The sequence below is a fragment of the Anomalospiza imberbis genome, chromosome 6, assembly GCF_031753505.1.
Source record: "Anomalospiza imberbis isolate Cuckoo-Finch-1a 21T00152 chromosome 6, ASM3175350v1, whole genome shotgun sequence".
NCBI classification, from domain to species: Eukaryota; Metazoa; Chordata; class Aves; order Passeriformes; family Viduidae; genus Anomalospiza; species Anomalospiza imberbis.
Window position 1 is genome coordinate 4,252,281 of NC_089686.1, and position 8,072 is coordinate 4,260,352.

Sequence of the window (8,072 nt, forward strand, 5' to 3'; positions counted from 1 at the left end):
CAGTATTTAGAAAAGCTTGTTCATCTCTCTTGTCTTATGTTATTGCTGTGGAATATTCCCTTCTTAAGCACACTGCAATAATATTAGATAATTACTTAGCTCATTTTTCTATATGGGTTTTGGTAATTCATAATTGTCTCAGAGCTGAGGAAATGTTTCCTTTAAGAAGGTTAAACAAAGAGTTTATTGACATTAGTGAAGATTGGTTAAAGAAAACATTATTAAATAAAAGGAGCTTTATTTAAACACTAAATTAATCATTTAAAGGCAAATTAGAGGTCGTAACTCCTCCTAAATAAATAATGTTAAACAATAATTAGATATCCATTTTAGATTACAGGCAAGCACTTGGGTTCAGTGGGCTGAAAAACAAGTTTCTTCTCATCTCTTCAAATTTGTTCAATATACATAATTAAAGCGAATCACTGCCCCGCTTAAATTTCCCATTCCGAGATTAAAAAAAGATTCCGTTTGTAACTGTGTGTCATATTCGCCATTAGATGATAAAACATCTTTAAAGCTTCACTTTCATGTAAACAGAATAAAAGATGAGAGCATCCGGAGAGATCCCCGGCAGTGGAAATCGATTCTCCTAAGCTACTGGTTACAGTTATCAATCTTATCAAACAGGCCGATGCACGAGTGCCCTCAGCCACTTTGATTTGTATGATCTCCCTTTGCCAGAGTTAACCTTCCCCGCGTTCCAGCCTGAGCAAGAGGCGCTATCTGGGCTATAATTACCCTCCCTTTCATTAGCGCTCTTACTCATCTCTTAAGTGTGAGATAAAATTAAAGAAACCCTTTTCCCCCTCTCGCTTCATTAAGCCTTTTTTTTTTTTCCCATTTTATTTCATTTTTAAATTTTTTTATTTTTTGGTAGGCCCTGAGCAGCCTCATTTGTGCTTTCCCATGAACGCCAGCCAACCGTCCCCCTTCTCATCCCCCTTTTAAAGAGGGATTCGGGACGGGGAGTCGCAAACCCAGCACCCCACGTCTCACCACTGCTGGGTTTACATTAAACCTCCTCAAAATGACGACGGCTGCCGAGCGCTGACAGGGACCACGCCACCACCCTCCAGAACCTTCCGTGGGCCCTGCTGGCCCCGCTGCCAGCTGGCTGCACAAAAAGCACTGGGAATTTTTGCCGGCCGCGATGCGAGCGTTGAGGAGTTGGGTTAATGAAAGCTGACGTTGGCGCTGATAAATAATGACACCACCGAAAGCAACCTCGGCGGTGGATGGCAACATCAAAAAGCCCAGCAGATTTCACTCTCTATTAAGGGATTGTCCTGCAAAGAAGCAGCAATGGTGGCGGGGGAAAAGCTGGAAGATCTGTCAGGATTTTACACAAATCTGCCATCCGTGGGTCAGGGTTTTTTGCACCCTGCTCTTGCCTTTGCCACGTTTGATTTCAGGCTGATGCTGGCGCTGTGTGAGCGAATATTGCCCTGCTAATTGCCACCCCTAATTGCGCCCTCCTCGTTTTCCTTGCCTCCAGTTGTTCCCCACACCTCTGCCTGGCACCCAGGGTCCTGCTCAGCCCTTCTGCATTACCATCACTACGGTGAATTCAACTTTCAGCTATATCTAAATAAATATTTCACCCATTTTCTTGCTGCTTCCTTTTCTCATATTTTAAAATGAAAGTGGCTGATGCTGGAGATGTTTTTAACCCCTGCAAATGTTATCTCACACCTCACACAGATCTTCAGGGTCCGTAGCAGTGGCAGGGATCACAGATTTCCTCTAAATCTGTGTCCTAGGAAGAATAACCAGGAAAAGTTGTTTTGCACAACCCTGTTATCTCTCATTAGCTAGTGAACACAAAGGAATGGAAAAAGACTTTTCTGATTATTTTGGTGGTTTTTTTCCCCCCCCCTTGACTACTGAATTTACACACAAAAAAGAAAGGCACTTTGTATTTAAGGTTAATCAAGTTTCAGTACAATTTTTTACAAACTGGAATCACACTAATCTTTTTTTTCTTGCTCTAATGTGTGGCTGTTGAAATCCTTAGCTGTGATAAATTAAGCTACTTATTAATCTAATTATCGTACATTCATCCTAGAAACTTTCATGTGACTTGAAAAGGCTATTCAACCTTTTCCCTCCCCTCCTAGAAAGGGCTCAACCTTGCACCAATTAAGATCATTCTGAAGTAATGCTTTAAAAAAGCTTTCTTTAATCACCCAGTGGAACATGGGCTGATGGTAAGCAAACTAAAAGCTGTGAGAAAAGTTTACCTTACCTTTCAGTCTGGATATTTTTGAGTTGGAAGAGGATGGTCTAATTGTGGTGTTCCTCTCTTCCTCCGCTTCTCTGCTCTCCTAAATAAATCTATGAAATTATTTAGCAAAAAATGTTGTGATTGACACCACTGTTTTTTTTTTTTCCTGAGTGTAGCAAAGGACAAGATGGGAAGATTTGTTTTAACAAAACACATGAAGTCTAATTCAGTACTGGGTTAAATTGGAAGTTTTTGACTCCCAGAATATATATTAACCGTCCAGATTTCATAGATACTGCTTTGTTTCAAAGCCTTATCTATTGACAGGAAAATATCCCAATTCCAAAAGTATCCCAGGGATTAAGAAAAGGAGAAATAAACCCCCAAGTACCGAAAAGAAATAGGTTGCAAGTGTCTCCTATCTTAAACATCCATTCATCGCCAAACGGTTTTGTTACTTTTTCTTAATAACCACATAAATGGAGCTATTTTATATTCAAATTAAACTAGGTATTAATTTGAATGCAAAGCAGCTCAGTTTGTGCCGTTTCAATGACAGGTTTACCCCCAGACAGAATTTATGAACAGCCCGATGTGGGGGAAGTCGGCTCCTGCTCCTCACCCCCTCTCCGTGCCTAGCAAACTTGCTAACTGTGAATAGTTTTTGAAGTGAAGATTAAAAGAGTGGAATTATAAAGTATAATTACATTTTATTGAAACTCTAGAAATCAGAAAAAAATTCAGCAGGAAACTTTTAGTGAAACATGATGTGTTGTCATTATCATTAAAAGATAAAAGTTCCATACTGTTTTTATCTGTTTATTTGGAAGAAATCCAGCCTTTGCAGTTACGCAGGAAACAAAAAACTGGAATGCAGGAGTAATTATTAAAACTGTGTGATTTGTTATCTCAGCTACTGTCTTTCCAAATGGTAATGCGATATCAGCAGCTGCAGACGGTCGCTGATTTCCTCTATTAGTAAACAAGTGCTTTGGAGACCTGTGTGAGGCACTTTAAGCCCACTACTCCCCGAAGTGCTGTCAGGCTTAACTACTAATCCATGGTATTTCAGAGCACTGGAAATTCATCTTTATAAAACCTGAACAAAAAAGGGAAAAAGCCTGGAGGGCAGGAGCTCCCTCTGGTGAGACAAATGACATGTTCATTTATTAATGAAACAATAACCCTGGAAAGAGGATCAAAGCACATTCCATCCTCACTTTACAATCCCCAATTTTCTCAGGCCATACCATTTAATTGAGCCATGACAATGGAATACTTAATTGTTGCATTAAAGTTTGAAGAAGAGACTTCTTCAGAATCAATGTTCATTTCTGGATTATGACAGCATAATGTTGCCAGCTTGTAGCTGCTGGAATTTTATTTTCTCTCTTTATTTTATGCAGAGAGAGAGAGAGAGAGAGAGAGAGAGAAAGAGCTGATTTTATTATTTTACCAAAGGCTCCTTATCCCTCCCCATAAGCAGGGGTGACTATACCTGTACTGGAGGTAAAGCCTGGCTGCTGGCCCAACACTGAGGTTGTGCCCAGGGGGGCAAGCCTGGGGGTGACTTTTGTGGCAGGAGGAGGAATGCAGGGAGTGCAGCACCTCAGAAAAGAAAAAAAAAATCCCAGATTTTGATTTAAGATTAAAGAAAAAGCTGAAAGAGGGAGCTGGCCTCTGTAAGCTTGTGTTTCTGTAAGCACCAGAGAGGTTCCTGAGTTCTCCAAGGCTCTGCTCATCACCATTTCCCTGACTCTGGGCTACAGGCAGGTCCTTGTCCATCCTAATTCCCAGAGTCAGCATTGCTTCAGTGCCAGCCCTTATGTACCAGGTTTGTGATCACTCTGCCAGCTCTGCCTGTGCTTTACTTTCTCCCAGTACTTCGAACTTGGGAATGCTTAAAGGGCTTTGGATTCTCACCCTGATTTCAGATAAGATCCTAGAAGACCCCCTGGTTCCTTCCTGGGAGCTCACATTGTCTGTCACCAAAGTTTTGAGGCAAAAGGAGCATCCTGCTGCTTTTGTGTCCAGCTGCTTCTGGGGTTCCCAATATTTTGAAAGGCCATGAAGAAAATGGGGGTGCTCGAATTAAAAGCCCTGTTTCCTAAAAGATGGTATCTTCTGAAATGAATATGTGTCATATCTGTCTCTCTGAGTGTCCTTCCCCTGCCACCTGATTTTATCAAAGTTCTCATTGGTGACTCATTTTATATAATTGATATTTACTGACTCGGTACCCGGCAGTGATTGACTGCATTATTTTTCTTTAACCTGATTTTAACTTAAATGCCATTTTTTGTGTGCCTGCAAAGAAGCAGCTAGAAAGGCTATCATGCATGAGTGTCTGCTACCTTTAAATTAATGCTTTATTAATTCTTCCTTTGACATGTATTATAATACACTTGCATGTACATGGTGCCTATCGTATAAGAACCCTGAGACACTTACAAACATTAACTAAGCCTTACAATCTTCTTACTTTGGGTAAACAGGGACAGAGGGAGGTTAAGGCTGTCATCCTGACAGCTCTTTGCAGAGCTGGGCAAGGAACTGCTCTATCCTGACACCTTGCAGGCTTTAGGGAGCTCACAGTCCCTGTAGGGTGGCTAACACACCCCATAACATGGCTAATGCACCCCATAGGATGGCTAGTGCTCCCCATTCCTCCGTATGTGGTGGAAGTGGTTTGCAGGACTGGGGAAATGGGTCAGGATCTCCAAGGAATCATGGTGATTTGCCTGAATTTACCCATATTTCCCCTCCATCCTTACCTGACTCCAGCAGTGGTCTGGGTATTGGCTATGCAAGAAGCGAGCAAGCCCTGGTTGCTCAGCAGAGGTAAAAATCATCCTTAAAATTATTTCAGAGGGGGTAATAGAGAAAGACAGAGCTGTTGAGAAATCCACCTAAGCAACAGGTTAGCCTTGGGGAGTGTAAGTGTGTCCTAAAGGCACTGAATTCTCTGTAGGATTTAATAGAAAGTGTGGCTCGTCCCCTTTTCCTGTTCTAAACATTAAATGTTGACCTGAAAATAGAATGGGGTGGGGACTCTTTGGGATTTGAGCATCATAGGGTGCATAATTCTCTTAAAAGAAATACATCCCACTGTAGGGTGTAGCACAGGGAATCCCTCCATGTCGGTCAGGTGGAGTCCCACTGCATTCCTGACAGGGGAACGAGCAGATGAGAAAGTCTGAGTAAATGAATTGTGTAGCAAAGCCCAAAATAGACTCTTTTTTTTTTTTTTTTTTTTTTTTTTTTTTTTTTTTTTTTTTCCCTTGGAGTATTAAGAAATCCCCTGCCTTCTGGAGGGCACTGCGTGACAGGCACTGGGCTATTTCCAGTGTGCCTGGGAGCTGTGGTCCTTTAATTTCTTTTCTCCTGTGTGTGCTGCAGCAGGGTTTAGCTGGCCCATCCCTCCTGGGGAAATATCAGGATACCCCAAATACTCCCAGCCAGGCGGGTGAGGTCACCAAAGGCAATAAAATCACTGTGGATCCCTCTGCATGGACCATGCAGAGCTGGTCCTGAGTCCTCCTGTGGGAACTTCTGTGCTCCTGCCACAGAGTCTCTACACGTCTCCTTGTAGAGATTCTTCCATGCCTGGGATTCTCCCTCCACCAGCAGAACTTGTTTACTTTTGCTCAAAAATGAAGAGGAAATACCAGCTTTACAGATAAACACTAAAAGAAATGGGTTATCCCTTCCCTTTTTGGGAAGGGGAGTGGCTGGCACAGGAGCCAGGGGTTTGGAGAGGAGGATGGAGCCTGACCAGCAGCACCAGGAGCTAAGTCCTTCCGTGCCAGCTTGCGTAGGTGAACCTGCTCCTTCTGCCCTGCCCCTTACCTATTGAGTCCCTGGAAATCCGATTACTGATCCAGGCCAGCCAAGCAATTACATTGTTTTTCCTCCACTGCAGCTCGGCGGGTCCTGCGGGCTGAGGTTTACGGGAAAAGGGAATTTTAAGACAAAAAAAGAAGAGCTCGATGATATTGGTATTACAGAGACGGCTTACAGAGCTGGATATTACCGTTCTGCTCGGGAGTGATTAAGGGTTCCAGTTGAGACTGGATGGTTTATTATGTTTTATTGAAGTGTAGGAAGAGCTGGGAAATGAGGGGAATGGGAAGAGGCAGGGTGGAGTTGTGGTGGTGTTACAGCTGAGGTGTGGGATAAATACATCCCTGGTCCTACAAGGATGGAGTTCTGCCTGTGTATTCAAGCTACGTCAGGGAAGGTATAGGTTGGATATTAGGAAAAAAATTTTCACTGAAAGAATAATAAAGTGCTGGAATTGTCTTCCCAGGGAGGTGGTAGAATCACCATCTCTGGATGTGTTTAAAAAAAGACCGGACATGGCACTTTGTGCTATAGTCTAGCTGAGGTGTTAGGGCATAGATTGGATTTGATGATCTTAGAGGTCTCTTCCAACCTCATTATTCTGTGATTCTGTGATTCATGCCTAACCCAGACCATTCTATGATATGATTGAGATGAGATGATATAATATAATATGAGATGATATGAGATAATATGAGATATGATCTCATATTATAAGATATGATATGATGATATGATATGATATGATATGTCACGTCCAACCTTGGCAATGACATAGAAGTTCAGCCAAGGTCATAGCACAGACAGCCCAGGCTCCACCCAGAGCGTTCCCATCCTCCCTACGCCGCACCCCTGAGCTTTCCCAGCCTGGAACGGGTTGTAATGCTGTGTCCATTGGACACAGTTTTGGACAGCTGGCTTGGGAGCAGGGCATGGCAAAGGCATAACGTCCCATCAGGGAGCAGGAGAGCTTTTGGAACTGCAGAGGAAATGTTTTCTAGCACAAGTTTAAGATAATAAACTCAACTGAGTGAGCAGACACCAGGAAGAAATATTTAATTATCCTTCTCACCATTATGAGGAACTTCTGCCACTCTTCAGGTTATTATACAGTAAATAACCAGTTTTCTAAAGGACAGAGCTGTTTTAATTATATGACAATGAATGCATAATTATTATGTTTGTTAGGAATGAATCACAAGACAACAGACTTGATATTGCTGCTCTAGTTAGTGCATCTTAATTACTTTTTCATTTATTTTGCATATAAAAGCTATTTGCTAATTGTCTTTGCTGTAAATATGCAAAATATAATTAGTCATTCATAATTCTTTATGTGTTATCTAACTGTACATTTGTTACTGAGGAATGTATATTAAAGTTTGCATATTTAATGGGCTTTTGTGGCATAGAATATTTTCATACAAAGTTTTCAGGAAATATTAGAGACATCACTTAAACCTTCTTTTAACCCCTTTTCCTATGCAAACTAATGTTTCCCAGAAAGACCAGATATTGATAAGTTAAACCTCCTGGAAATCCATTTCTGTTTTCTAAGCATACAGTATAAATCCAGTGCTGATGATATGAAATGCCTCTTGGTGTCAAACTGAAACCAGAGAGATTAGGGCCTGTTAAAAGTGTTGCAAGTTGGTCTCTGCTGTGAATTTAAACTGTAAATACAGAATTAAGGATGCATTTGAGTCCTATTGCAAGATCAAGTGCATTTATCTTGCCGTAGGTGAGTTACTGTGATAGTCAGGGCCGTGGTGCTGAAGAATCTGGTGGCAATATTTGCTTTAGATGCTGCTGATCAGAGCAAGAGGTCACTGTTCCTGCTTATTGTAAGGCTATTGAGCTTCAGTGAAATAATAGAACATACCAGACTTGAAATCTTAATTTGAGTATTGTTTTAGTGTTAAAATCTTAATTTTATCTAGTTTTGGCACTTGTTGGATCTCTCTTTAAGTCAGGTTGCTCGCCCCAGATTGGAAAACCACAT